We start from the raw sequence: 16,398 nt of genomic DNA, 5'->3' as shown, positions 1-16,398 counted from the left end.
CTGAACTCTGAAGTATAAGTGAGAAACCCATGAAAATAATAGCATAAAAATAACCCAACTGCCTCTCGACATGCTTCACATTTCTCTTAGTTAACCCATGAACCACCTTCTGGTCTTCAAACCAAGTAGTCTTCTTGTTTTTACATGCGTTAGCCTGTAAGTTAAATTTTGTACCTATTAAGCACAACACAGGAACAAGTTCTGAGACCCGAGCCACTCCATCATTGTTTCATGCATGAAAAACCGACTCCAAGTCTCCATCCACAACATACAGTTTCATGGGATCTTCAAAGCTGATACGAATGCTCCAAAACTTGCCATCATTGGTGCCAATCAACCAAGCTAGTGAGCGCAGCACTTCGTCTTTCGTGACCAAATCAAACCGATAATAAATCTCAAATCTAAGCTGGTCATTTCACACAAATGACCAGTTTAGAAGTAGTAACAGAGACTGTTAGCATTCTGTTCATTGGGCAAGGGGTCATACTCTGTGCCATGATGATTCAGAAGACTGTTATTGGAAAATAACCTTCATTAAAGTCCTAGATTATATTGAGGCTATTTAATGAATTATTTGCTCACAGGTATGTAGTGCTCAGGCGCACGATAGAACTGGTCAGACAGGGCATGAAACTAAATTTCATCTCTCTTATTCTTGTGATAATTTGAGAAGTTTTCTGAATCCATGTTGTCCCGCCAGGCTTCAAGAACTCAAGATTCCTTTGAACTTTGTTTAATATAACTTAAGGATTTGTTGACGAGAAATACATCATAGATCCATGATACCAGAACTCATGAGACATCATTCTGTTCAAAACAAAGTATCAAATCTGGTAGTCATGGGAAGTTCTTTAATTTCTATCTTAAAGTCTCCTACTAATCTAGAATGCTTTCTGGAATTAGGAACAATGTCTTGAAAATGCCACTCATGACCGCTTCGGTTTCATAATCAATTTCTTGTTGTTATAAGGACCTTTCTAAATTGATTTCTAATTCTTGCCCGCACAAACAATGCACCAGAACTGGATCATAAGAGTCTGGCCTATCCAATAGAATGTCATCAATGAAATTAATAACTTTGCCACAATAGCATCATTTTGTCAGTATGTATGTCTCTGGTCCAGATTGAATCTGATTCTCAAAACAAAATGGGTAATGTGACAATAGAATGATGATCACGTCATGGCATAAAAAATAAAAATAAATAAAAATGATCTCTGCTCATCATCTTCCTTTTTACTAATGACTCTAGTAGAAACAGAAGAACCCGAATGATGCAATTGGTGACTTGCTCCGAGCCGCAGGTTTGAAGGATTATCAACACTTAATCAATGAAGGCCAGTAACATGCCAAGGTCACAATATAAATTCAGAAGATCAGAGAATTGGGATTCAACACTGTATCCAGACATTCCAAATTTTCTCCAAGACAGTTTCAATTCTCCCATTCCAAGAATTCCATAAATTGATGCTTGACGAAGAAAGGGTGCCCGAAAAAAAAAGGAAAAAAAAAAAAAACAAACAGAAAAGAGGAACTCCAAAAAACAGAGTAAAGATAGGAAAATAGTAAATAACCAAGCCAAGCCACATTTCATTGTTTTGTCAATGGGCTTGAAAAACAGGTGGGGATATAAGAGAAAAAGAGTACGATTCTTAGATACCAATATCCGTGACAATTCCATGCATCAACCATTAACAATAGAGATTAAAAAAGACCAAAATAAAAGCCAAAACAGAGCATGCTCATGTTTAAACACATTCAGAAAGAGAAACGATCAGCCCTAAATGTCCACAACAATCAACAAGATAACACCGGGACTTGCAAAATAAAATGTAGAATCATATAGAGATGAGAAGATGTAAATTTCATGTGACAGTACTTGGAAGAACCTGTCTTTGAGAAGTATTGCTCAATTTCAAGCGAGATAGGTTCTCTTTCCCCAAAACCCACCAAAAAAGTGGTGAACACCGGTTCTTTTTTTTTTTTTTGCTAAAGCACTCCCCAAAATTCTCCCTTTTCTTTAGATCTAATATACATGCTGAAAAAGTCCCCTTTTGAAAACCCCCATTTTTCTTTTTCCTTTTTTTTAATTTTTTTTTTCTTCCTTACAGCCTGGAATCTCCTCCCCCTCCTATTCTTACCTTATTCCATAAAAAATATTTGTCACTTTTCTTTCTTAAAAATTCTGGTGATTCTTCTTCCAAATAGATGGTAGCCCGTTTCCTCATGCCAAAAAGGCCAAGAAATATGAGTTAGAAAACTTATAATATAATAAAATAAAAATAATAAAGAAAACCATACAAGTCACACGAGTCATGCAGACCATGCAATCATGCAAGTCATATAAAAAGTGAGTCTAAAAGTGTCTAAGTGACCTAAAGTGAGTGTGTGTAAACTAGAAGGTGCCTAGGATGTTTAGGACAGTGTCTAAGTCTAGATTAGGGTTGCCAAGGGTCACAATGGGGTTAGATAAATCTCTCAATCAAAGTCTCCAATGTGACTCATAAAAGATAAGCTACATGAGTAATAATGGGCCACCAAGGAATTATTGTAAAGTACAAAACAAACACATAATAGGACATGTGCTAGAAAGACAAAATGGAGGGTCTACAATAGCTCAATCAAAGGTGGTCTTCACGAATCTCAACATTTTCATCAACCACCACTCTCTTCCCTTTGTTGGCGCTGCTCTTTGCCACCCCTGGGGTCTTCTATTTGCTGTCATTGGTCATTGGTACATTCAATCTCTTTTCTTTCATCCCGGTCATCCTTGCTACCTCCGGTCTCTTCCCTTTGCTGGCATTGGAGCTTGTTTCTGCCGATGCTCGTTTTAGTGCCGAGGTAAGTTGATTTCGGGTTGAGGTATTTCAAGAAGATGAAGTTCAAGAGAAGAGAAGAGGGAAGGGTTAAGGGTTATAAGTGGGTTTCCTAGATCAGTCGACCTTGCTATTAAATGAAAATGCATATAGTTTAAGACTGAGACATTTTAATTAAATTAATGTCCTATATGGATGAAACATTATTTTTTCTATTTTATTAATTTCAAATTTCTCATACTTCTCATTTAATTTATCAATGATTATATGAAAAAGTATTTGGATTTAGCTTAATTAAATTAATTGAGGTTAGTTAAATAAAATTTATAATAAGTAGAATATAGTATGATAACTTAATTAAATTAATTCAGGGTAATTGACTAATATTTGTAATAAGTAGGATAGTATGATACCTTCACTTAATTAATTCAGGGTAATTATTTTGTTCTTATAATAATTACCATATACTATGACAACTTCATTAAATTAATTAAGGTGTTTATATTAAAATTTATAATAACTAGGATATAGTATGACAGCATAATTAAATTAATTCAGGTTAATTGACAAACATTTCTCATAAGTAGGATATAGCATCATACGTGAATTAAATTAATTAAGGTTAATTGATTAAAATTTGTAATAACTAGGATATAGTATGATAGCTTATATAAATTAATTCAAGTTAATTAACTAACCTTTCTCATATGTAGGATATAGTATGATGCCTTAATTAAAATTTATTCATGTTAATTGATTAAAATCTATACTAAGTAGGATATAGTATGACAACTTAATTAAACTAATTAGGGTAAACTCCATTGAGAAATGTAAATATTATAAATCAAGTCCATATCTCCACTTTATATTTTGTAAAGTTATACATAGATCCATTTTAAATGAGTGTAATCATCCACATTAGGCTTACTTTCCCACCTACCTATTATTGTTCTATTTAATGTCACTTAATAAAATGAAGCAAAAATGGTAACTTTCAACCACCAAGTGTACCATTGTACAAGTTGTTTTTCTACATGTGGCAACCTATTCAAATATCTAATTACTTTAGCAACCAACCACCTAGATATGTTAGTAGTTATTTGGAAAGCAACATTTTCTAAGAGAGCTGGAGAGTGAATGAGGTCTTCTCTTTATTGGAGCCTTGCATACAAAAAAACATCTAGAAAACAATTCTTTAGCTGAAGCTACATCACACTTGCACTTTCCATTGTCAAGGTATCATCCTTAACTCAATATTGATTTGTTAAACAAAACCATAATAGCTTTTTCAATGTAACTACCCCTAACCTTCAAATGGATAGGGAAAATATTTCCCAAACCTATTTGTAATTTTAAAATTATATATATATATATATATATATATATATATATATATATATATTGTTAAAAAAAATGAAGGTTATCATTGTCTATAGCACATTCTTAGTAATATTCATCAATTGACATTTTTTATTTCAAATTAATGGGGGAAAGACACATGTGTCTAGTGTATACCGGTTGAATTTTTTCTCAACCGGTTGACTTTTTTTCTTTAGTCGGTAGACACTACAAAGTAGGAGTAGTTTCAATATAAACACCAATAGGTCGACCAATTTGAAACCGGTCGAATTGACCATGTCAACCGGTACTCACAACCTCGAAAATAGATGACATATGCATTATAAGTTGACTAGAATTATGCAATTGATTTATACGAAAGTGATACGAAACTTCGTTAAGGTCTTATTCCAATGATTTTTGACATATTTTCTAAAATGTAGGTGTTGCAATCAGCGATGGAGAAAACAATCAAGCAAGAATTTGAAGTGAAACTTGATGAAGTCGTCCATGATGATACATATACTGGTGGGAGTTACCACTATGATGCAAACTGTTTGAAAGAGAAGGTGTTGAAGGGTATTTCGATTGAAGAAGTCTACAAATTGCAATTCAATTGCATAGATGAGGTTGAAACATTTTACAACTTGTTTGCCAAAGTTACCAAATTTAGTATTTGAAAAGATGATTTTAAACGAGACAAGAAAGGATATATAATATCCCGAAAGTGGGTGTGTTCCAGAAAAGGACATCAAGCGACAAAGTTTATTCAAATTGATAATCGACAACGTGAGCCACGATCGTTGACTATAGTTGGATGTGAAGTTGTATTTCATATTAGGTTGGATAGAAAAGTTGGAAAGTGGATTGTAAAGGAATTTAGAGGAGAGCATAATCATCATTTGGTCGATGTTATCAACACACAATTCCTTCAATCTCATCGGACAATAAGTAATCTTGATAAGGCATAAGTTGATGTTCTGTGTAAAGTTGGTGTTAAAACAGCACAAATTATGGACTATATGATCAAACAATTAGGAGGACATTAGCATGTTGGTTTCACATAAAATGATATATACAATCACGTTGATGCAATGTGTAGAATTGAAATTAAAGACGGTGATGTAAAAGCCATTTTGGCTTAATAGTGTGGAAAGGTAGAAATGGATTCTTCAATTTTTTATAAATTCAACATCGATGAAGAAAGTCGACTAGCAAACTTGTTTTAGGCTAATTCAACTGCTCGAATGAATTATGTGTGTTTTGGAGATGTGCTAACATTTGATATAGCCTATAGAACAAATCCCTATAAAAAAAAAAACCCTTAGTCATGTTGGTTGGTGTTAATCATCACCACCAAACAATAGTATTTGGTTATACGCTATTGATGGATGAAAGTATTGCTACATATGAATGGGTGTTGGAGACATTTCTTATTGCAATGATGAATAAGAAACACATATTTGTAGTAATTGATGGGGATAAAGTAATGTGTAAGGCAATTAAAAAAGTCATTCCCGATGCATGTCATCGCATGTGTTCATGGTATCTGTAACAAAATGCATTCACGAATGTGCATATTAAGGACTTCACAAGCATCTTTGCAAGGTGCATGTTCATGCGAGAGAATTCGGAAGAATTCGAAAAGGCTTAGCATGAAATAGTTGAAAAGTTGGGTCTTAATGGGAATCATTGGGTCACCGAGATTTATGTTAAAGGCAAAAGATGGGCTGAGACATATTTACGTGGAAATTTCTTTGGAGAGATGAGAAGCACACAAAGGTGTGAAAGTATAAATGCATATCTAAATAGATTCTTGAAAATTCGTTTGCGACGATATGAGTTTGTACAACAATTCGATAGGGCGATAATGAGAATTCAAAAAAATAAGGTAAAGGCAGAGTTCGAGTCGAACAATTATTCACATGTTCTTTCAACCAAACTATCCATACTTGAAAATCATGTTGCGACTGTATACATAAAGGAATCATTCCTTAAATTTCGTGAGAAGATGAATGCAGAGTTATTCTTTGTGGTAGAGCTTGTAAGCGATGATTCAATATGGGCATACACATTATCTAAGTTTAGACACTCGAACTTTAAATGGGAAGTCCAATTTTGGCCGAATATTGTAACATTAAAATGCTCATGCATGATGTTTGAGTCAATTGCCATCCCTTGTTGTCACATGGTTATTGTTATAAAGGTAGAACATTTGGAAGAGATTCATCTTTCATATATTTTGAAGAAGTTGACAAAGTTAGCAAAGGTGCATCCAAGATCACCATCGGTGAATGAGACGGATAACGACATGGATTAGATTGTACGATACGGTTCATTGAGTTCGATGTGCAACAAGCTCTCTTGCTATGCGCCACATACGTTATCTTCATTTCTAGAAGCAAATAATGGAATAGAAAATTTAAGGGTGAGAATGGAGGAACTCTATAAGAATAATTTGAAAATGAAGAAATTAGTAGCAGATGGAGCCACAAGTTTTTGATCCAAATATAGTGAAGACTAAAGGAAATCCAACAAAGTTGCATCAAATTTTCAAAATGGAAGACGGTGTAGTCGTTGTAAAAGAGTAGGTCACATAATTCAAAAGTGTCCAGAAGCTACAATCCCTCATACTAGTAATCAACGTGATATGATATGTAAGATTCAATAAGCATTTGCCACAAAACTTGTGCTTTTTAGTTGTACTTACATATATAACTAACATAATTGTTTTCATTGCATTATGAGCATGGTGCAGGAAAGTAATTTATCTTCCCAATGTGACATTGAAATGGAATTGATGCCTTCATCAAATTTTTCAGTTGACATGTTTGCAACCTTACGTCATGTACAATAGGCTTGTTATATAACAACATAAACTTTGATAACATCTAATTCAACAATAATTAACATCACTTAATCTTTGAAAATGCAGGGAATGTGAGTGAAGCATTTGTGGAATGACCCATCTAACATGTATATAGATTTCGGTGCACTTGTCAATGTAACTTCAGAAAACAAACACATTTCAGACATTAATTTTAACTATGCATCACTGAATGATTTTGTTAAAGTAATTGCAATGGAATTGGACGGGTCAATTTAACCATGGAATGTCTATGTGTAGGTACCAAGATTTCAACAATATGAAGAAACTATTACAACACCATGTGAAAGTAAGGATCCAAACAATACTCCCAATGAAAATGATATGCAACCTTTTTGTTATTCCTTAATGGAGTAAGGGATGGAAGCTATTAAATTAGTATTTCTATCATTTGACAATAAGACTTTGGGTAATATGTACTTTTAAACCAAGTATTTAATGATAAGTATGAATTTGGAACTATACTCAAGTTGATTGATATAAATCACTATCCTCTAGTTTTATAATTTAATTGATTACAAGTGGTAAAATGATTGATCAAACGAGAAACCAATTCATTTATATCATTTTCAAAATATAGTTGTGCATGCGAATATAATTAAAGGAAAATGTGGTTAAAGTTTTACAATTATGTGAAGTTCGAACTATACCTCTTAATGGAAAACTTCATAATTTGGCCTTATGTTTTCAATTTATTTCCCCCAATTTTCATATGTACATTAGTGTAGAACCACTAGAGCCTACCTGCTAAGGAAATTCCTCAACCAGTAGACTAAATTTCTCAACCGCTAAGCACTGCAAGTTTTATGCCCATGAGATTGACTTTATTTTGGTTGATCGTTACATAATTGGTTGAGTTCGATTAATCAACCGGTTCACACTGCAACATTTGGGGGTCATCCAAGCACTACCAATCGATATGTACAATGGAATCAAATCCCCTCAAGCTAGATCGATATTGTTTGCCTTTGACTTTAGGCCCCATAAGCAATCCGGGTCATCTCTCTAGTGGTACATGTTCAACTAATTCTCCACCAGTACACGTTGGTAGTTGATGTGCATACTATAATTTAAAATTAGATTTTAAATGCATATGGTAAATGGACATTAAATGAAAAGGAAAATGGAATGAACCATAGATGGCCACAATCCTATCCTGACCAGTCGACTCAAAAAACAACTAGTGAAATTCTTCTAAACAAACACAAAGGCTAAGTTTAGGTATTGGTATTCCTTAATGTAGTGAGTTATAGTTGATACAAATGAGTACTTATTCTCCTTGATGTATTCACTTTGGTGAATATGTAATCTTAAACAGAGTATTGCATAATTTTGGGATTCAAAGAAAAAAAACTTATGATTGAAAATGGTAAATTGATTGATTTATATCAATGTAGAAGTATAGTATCAGTATTTAAATGTAATTCATTTGGTATTGGTGTTAAGTCATAAATTGAAATGTAATTCAATATTCCCTTACTTTCAATTAATTTCATTGCAATGACAAATTGATTGATTTATATCATTGTAGGGGTACAGTTTTGGAGTTTTAATGTAATTAATTTGGTATTGGTGTTAATTTATTTTTTAATTGTAATTCAATATCCCCTTACTTTAAATTAATTTCATTGAAACCACAAATTAATTGATTTATACTAATGTGGAAGCATACTAGCACTTTTTAATGTAATCAATTACTTATAATGATGATTCGGAAATTAGGTATAGTGTTTTAATGTTATGAATTACATATAGGAAAGTAATTGATTCGATTTAATTCATATGAAATTGGTAAATGTAGTGATATATGTCAATTTGAGTAGATCATAATTCGGTAATTTGGAATTATAGTTTCCATCATTTCCTATCCTCAAAATTGTATTTAATGGTTCAATCACCAATGTTAACTGGTTGAAAATTTTCCTCTACCAATTATAGTTATTTCTCAATCGGTAACCACTGGAAGAAATTGCATGATTGCATTGAACAACTCAACCGGTTGAGAATTGGCCTCAGCCAGTTGAGAAATGGCCTCTACTAGTCGTGTGAATTCCTTAGCTGATAGACACTGCATCTAATAGTTTATCAACCAGTTAAGAAATGGCCTATGTCGGTCGTGTGAACTCCTCAATCGGTAGACACTACATCCAATAGTTTCTCAACCGGTTGAGAAATGGGTTCTACCGATCATGTGAAATCTTTAGCTAGTAGACATCCAATACTTGCATGTGAAATAACTAAAACCAATCAACCAGTACATATAGGCTGAAATTATAATGGAACCAATACACATTGCCTTTACAATTCCTCGATATAATTCACACCAATCAACCGCTAAATATGAATCGGCTAACCTAGCTCCCCATCAGTACTCACTATATACCCTTTGAATGCAAAGCTCTTATACTATATTTTTTTTCATAGACAAATGAATATATATATATATATATATATATACACACATATATTTGAAAAAGCAACCCAAAGTATATAGGGAGAAAAAAACATCTAAATACCTAACAGGCGTAGAAAATCATACATGTAGAAAATGAATGATGCTATATATTACAATTTCATTATGCCTAGTATATTCAAAGAAAAGTATAACATATTCAAATAAAACAAATTGATCATGAACCCTATATGCTCATCCAAGGTCAAAACTTCCCATGAACATGACCATATGTGGAGATGGAAATGATAAATATTGGAAAAACAACAAATGTCATAATAATAATCTTCTCATTGCTTTCGTGGATGTATTTGTACAAAAAAAATAGCCAAAATGGTTTGTTTTTCTCTGTTTCCCTTGTGTAAAACTAAATCACTTGTTATTTCCCAACGTATTTTTCCAGAATTACATAAGTTAGAGGCCTTCATGCAATCACCATTTTAGAATGTCTGCATATGTTTAATGACATGCACTTCACAGTCCCACCTAAGAAAAATATAAGAAAAGCAAAACAACTTATTTAATGGGTGTATAATTATAGCTCAGATAAACAATATTCATGTGAGTTATATATTCATACTAACCCATTATCTTGGGTCGGAATCGAAGGAGACCAATCAATGGAGAATTGGAAGACATCTTTCCCTATGTCAAAGAGTTTGTAGAACGTTTGACAAAATTCAATCTAATTTATTTTGAAAGTGTTAATAATTGTGCGAGCGAAAAAAAAAAGTAGTTGAAAGCATACCACTGTTTTGACACTCTTAAATTGAAACTCGTCCCGACTCCTTGATCGCAATGAATCCAAAATTTGGATATGAAAGTTTTTAAAGTCAATAACGTAAAGATACCAATGATCGGGCCAATTGTCATGCATTGGAATAAATAGCTGTAAAGTTAAAAAAAACAATATCTATGAATTGGCGCACAAAATATCTACTCTATTGTAGGCGAAAACAATATCTACTCTAACTTTGATATATGCAATTAAACATTACAAATAATTATTAACCTTCTCGCAATCATCCAATTTGTTAATGTACTTACTCACGATGGATGTTTTTCTATCAAAAAAAGGTTGAGGACTCCTGCACAAAATCATTTCCTAATAATACAACATAATATGAATATTAGTATATTATACTTAATATGTAACTAAACAACAAGACAAATGTGAGCTTACTGAACATGTCTTGGGAAGATAGCATCTTATACTCGTATGCCTATGAATTACCTCTCAAAATAATTTAGTTTTGATGTTTCTAGATTTATTACCTATTGTTAACCAATAACTTTAATAAATTTATTTCATTAATAAAGCACTCATTTGATATAAATCAAATAGATATTTACAACATCCAACAAATTTTGTTTGGGACGTAAATATTCAAAATCTTCATATACTCTATGTTCATGATCAAAGTCAACAAGAAGCTCACTACAACAATAATATGATAAAACATTCTTTACACACATGGAAAAATATGAAGGCTAAAATTGTAACAACACATCTATGAATGTTCTAGACACTACAAACCTTGTTGACAATGATTTATTGAAAACATTATCAGCAACAAGAGATTGAAGTACATTGAATGATTGAGCATTCACCACGTCTTCACGAATGGACATGGGGATTGACTAAATCGAAAACAAGACATAATTATTAGCTATATATTTTGTGTATCAAAAATAAGAACATGGTATTAAACTATTTGTATTGTACATCTGATACTTGATGTTTTCCCATCTTCCTTAAATTGTGTACAAACGGGGAGACCTTGAATTTACTTGGTTTCCTTTCCCTCGATGTACGTGTTTTCATGACATGCTCGAGAATACCACATAGTGCTCATAATGGTTCCTAATATGGAAAATATCATTAATATACATATATTTATTATGTAATGGTTAAATAGTTGTAACAAAATAATTTTTTTTATATATTATATACACCTTTCCATAATCTTTTCTAGTTCTTTTGATTGGAAGTGGTAAAATATCTACATTTTCGTCAGGAATGATATGCATTTCAATTGATGTAGCATACGCATCTTCATTCTTTTCATTCACGTCCGTAGTGCATAACTTGTCAATTGACAAAGTGTCAACATAATGTTCATTTCCTTTTTTATTGTCTTTTTCTTCCAAACTTATCTCGCATGAAAGAATGTCACCCTTCGTTCCCTTCTCATGCTCTCTCAAAGGTTTTTCTCTTAACCCAAGGAAGAGTCCTTTCAATGTTGTATATTTCTCCTCAGATTCAATAAAACTTTTTAACAACTACTACTATTTGCAACATGACACTAATCAATTACATGTGTCTTTAATTGTTGAAATGTTTTATCCATCTCCATTAAGCTCCCACCATCAACCTAGTGATATATAGGAACTTGATTAATAACATCATAATACAAGGGTTCACTACTAATATTTATACTCACGATGAATATTGTAACACTTACTTGTTTAATAACATCTTTGTTTGGATGGATTTCAAATTTTTCATCCTCCCCATTCTTCCCTTCCATTGTCATCTCATTTTCATCAACCCAATCCCTTATCTCATTTTGTATAACTGATTACTACTCAAAAAGTGTTATTTGCTAGCTTCTAATTAATCCTTTTAAGCACTTTTGAGTAGTAGTTAGTGCCTTTTAACCCAATTAGCATGTTAAGGCCCCTTTCAATCAATACTAATCAAATTGTGTAAGTTTTGGTGTTTTTGTTAGTATTTTGATCACCAAAGCATTATGAGATTGAGGAGAGTTATTTGGAATCATTGGCAAGCAATAGGAAGCTCAGAGGCATGAAGAATCAAAGCTTTGAAGCTCTTTTGCCATAAGCAAAGTGGGAATGCAAAAGGGGAAGCAAAGAGGATCCAGCCGTGGAGCTTTCTTGATGACAGTCACTGCAGCCATTTTTGGAGCACTTCTTGGAGTCCAAATTATGCATACAATATGTCATTTGAAAGCTTGGGAAGTCAACAATCCAATGCCTCAAGCCGTGTGCAATTTGGAGCTGAAATGAGGAAGTTACAGCCTTTGGAAGATAACTGCTCCAAGCTGAAGGAAGAAAGGCTTCAGAAAAGTGCTGCGAAATCACCATTCTTGTTGCGGAATGGTTTCGCAGCCTTTTTGCACAGTGCTATGGAGTTCCCCTGAAGCTTCACGCCGCGATGGAAGCCAAGCACCACAAGAGGGAAGTCAACTTTGTGAAGGTGATGAAGCAGCTGGCTGCTATGAAGAAATTTCGCAGCTCTTCTTGTGCACCTGCGAAATTTCGCAGACCTCACCTTTCACCTGCGAAGTGGTCCTGAGTGCTTCCCGATATTTGTAACCGACACTTGGAGATATTTTTCATTAGATTTTTGTTGCCCAAATGCCCAAATTCTCCTTGTAAGTCACCAATGATAAGTTTCCTTAGTTTTTAAGCTAGGAATTTGGCAAAATATCATGGAATAGCTGTCATTGTAATTTTGGTTTAAAAGAGAGCCCGAGGGGCCTGTTCTGGGTGTGCTGGTTGTTGAACCTTTTGTAAGTTAACAAGAAAGAAATACAGGGAGCTTTAGCTCTTCACTACCTTACCTTCTCACTTCGTATTTTAATATTTTTACCAAGTTATGCACTCTCTGAGGAGCTTTCCCCAGAGAATGAGTAGCTAAGCTTTTTAGTTCCTTGGAGTTAAGGTTGCCGGGAAAGGTTCCAAGTGCTTCAATCAGAAGCCTTGTGGTTTCAGCTATGAATGAAGAGTAAGTGTGTCCCGTGAATGGTTTCTAATGTTTTTAGTTAACTTAAAACACCTTGGAGTCATCTGGGCCAACACTTGGTAAGGCAAGTGATCTCTAACCGTGGAGATGCACTAGTTTACCCCTTGCGAGCCTTTGGTAGGTGACTTGAAGGTAGGATTTTCTAGAATAGCCAACACTTGGTAAGCTTTTGGACTCTTAGGAGACATCCATTAGTTACCTCTTGCGAGCTTTTGACGGGTAATCCAAGGTTAAAGATCACCTTGAATGGTAAAGGCTAGTGAGAGGCTCAAACCATTGCAAGTTGTATCAGTGAGAGAATTAAAGCTGAAATCCAATTGAGGGATGCATTTATGCACCACCTATTAGAGAATTGACTTTATGTTAATTCTCTAATGTGAGGAATTGAACCAAGTGACCGGAGCTATGCTTTTGCATGAGGAACCTCCCCTGTATACCTGAATCTCCAAGGAATGCTTTTCTTCTTAAGTTATTTTCATCACTTGTTGTGTTGTTAATTTAAGTCCATACCTTTTTCAACTAAAGTTTGTGTTTTATTTCTTAAGCTAACCTTGAAATGAAACAACACCAATTCACTTTGAATTGGTATCATTTTCAACTTGAGTACCCTTCCCAGTGGAACGATCCTAGAGCCACTATGCTATAGTAGCTTTGTATTTGCTACCCTAGTTCATGGTGTTATAGGTTATAAATATTGTTGATTACACCCGCCATCAAGGAGCACCAGCTGGACATACATCAGCTGAGACACCAATTAGGCATGAATCAATAACCCATATTTTCACCTACAATATATCACACATATCATATTTAAAATCACTAAAAACAAAAACAAATATTAAAAAATTTTCGAAACTATAACTTATATTGTCATTTGCATATCCACCGAGTTTTTTCAATCCTCGTTTCATATCCAATACTTCATCATCTCCCCAAGCAGTCATCCGAGGAGAAGGTTGAGTATATAGCAGTGGAAATTTATGTTGGAACGATATATGCTCGTGGTAGAATAACTGCAGTTATATTTTACATAGATATATAGTTAGTTCACAAAATTTATTATAACAAATTCGAAATTCACTATGATGTAAATTATGTACAAGGACATTACCATCAAAAACAATAAGCAATAGAAAACCCCACTCTGTTGTTTCCTCTTAAACTCTTCGATCCTGTGCACAAGATAAGACAACACAAATTCAGCCCAATTCATTTTCTTTATTGAACGATATCTTCCACGAGATGTAAGAAAAAACATTTCACAAAAAACTTCATTGTTGGGCACAATAATGCACCCAACATAAATAATACAAAAAGAACTTTGAAATCGTTTTCACCTTCTTTATCCTTCCTAATTTGATTTTCTAACATCACTAATGGCAATCGCCTCTTTTATTAACAATATTTTTTACATAAATCATTCTTATTGCTAACATATTTGTTCATGTCAATCTTTAACCCTCTTACCCTCAATCTTATAATAAATTCAACATCAATCGAGGATAATTTGATACAAGTATTATACAACTCTAACATATAAGTGCTCAGATTGAAACTATTTATCAACCAAAGACATAACCCATGATCAATTTTCCTACATCGAAGTTGCAAGAGGCTTCTAAATCCTATTTCTTCTATAGTTGCTTTTTGCTTTGGTTCTAATTCTTTAATAACTCTAATCACTCGCTCATATGAGCATTGAGTCTGAAAATATAACTGAAAATATACAAACATCAAACATGTTTACATTAATATAATTTGCAACAAATACATAAGTAATGAAATTTTTTATTCATTACAAAAAATTTACCTTTGGACCCACACTCTTTTGAAGCGAATATTGTTTTGAACATTCTTTTGACTTTGCCATGAAATCTTCTTTTTCTACTTTTGAAAGTGCATTCCACTTCTTGCTCAATTTTTTTTCCTCAACTACATTAATTTGTCACTTACTTCAAATTCAAAATTTAAAATTTAATTATATTAACCACAATAGTATTACTCCTTACATCATCTTTTATCTTCACTCTTCTATCCTTCTCTTTAATCATGATCAATTGATCGTTACTACAAAACAATTTCAAACAAATATAATTATAACAACCACAAATAAATAAATAAATAAATAAATAACATATTCTTTTACATATTTCTATTTTCCCTTACTAGTAATGTATCCAAGTTTCGATAGGTCTCTTTGGATTTCTAACAACTTCAACACCATCGCGCTCGCTCTTAAAAATTAAATCAAATCATTTAAGTCAATTTTTATAATATGATTTCAGATATAACAAATCAAATATACTTCCACCACCACATTATCTCAACATAAGTTTTTTTTCACATTTCAATAAATTTTATATTCACATCTTACTACAATCAATTAAATGTCAAATAAAATACAAATATCATTACCACTCCAAAATCCTCCCTAAATCTCTCTAAATTTTCACTAGTGACAAAATTAGCATATAAATTATTTTCAATGTTCAATTATGGATCTAATCACATTAATTTTCATTAATGTGATCAATCAATAAATCTAACAAAAAACATGAAATATAATGGATACAATCTTGTAAAACACATTATCAATACTCAGTTTTTTTTTTTTTTTTTTAATATAGAACTCCGCAAATAATTACAATACAACCGGCTTTTGATTAACAAAAAAATCATGTCCTTTTCAGCTTTCTTTTTCTCTGTACTTCACGTCGTCTTCTTCTTCTTCCAACTACGTCTTCAATTCAGGTCTTCAAACCAAAAAGTTACCTGAAAACACTCATTTACAACTCTTAAACCAAATATGAAATATGAAGAAAATAAGGGATATGGAGAAGAGAGTGGGAAGCGGGAATATCGCACTCTTTACTTGAAAACCTGAAAAAAAAAAAAAAAAAAAAAAAAAAAAAAACCCAAATATGAAAATGAAATATGGACATAATAGAGGGGGATATGGAGAAAAGAGAGAAGTTGGAAAGATGTCACTCCTACATCAAGAATTTAGCACCCGAAACAACTAGAATATCTCACCCGAAAACACCCAACAACACACGAAGACAACCGAAAACACTAGAAAATAAAAGTCGATGGAGAAAAACGAAAAACATGGGTACCCGAAGAAGAGCCGAAATGC

Source organism: Vitis riparia, chromosome 19 (genome assembly GCF_004353265.1).
Source record: "Vitis riparia cultivar Riparia Gloire de Montpellier isolate 1030 chromosome 19, EGFV_Vit.rip_1.0, whole genome shotgun sequence".
In the NCBI taxonomy this organism is placed as follows: domain Eukaryota; kingdom Viridiplantae; phylum Streptophyta; class Magnoliopsida; order Vitales; family Vitaceae; genus Vitis; species Vitis riparia.
Note: the sequence above shows the minus strand (reverse complement) of the source record.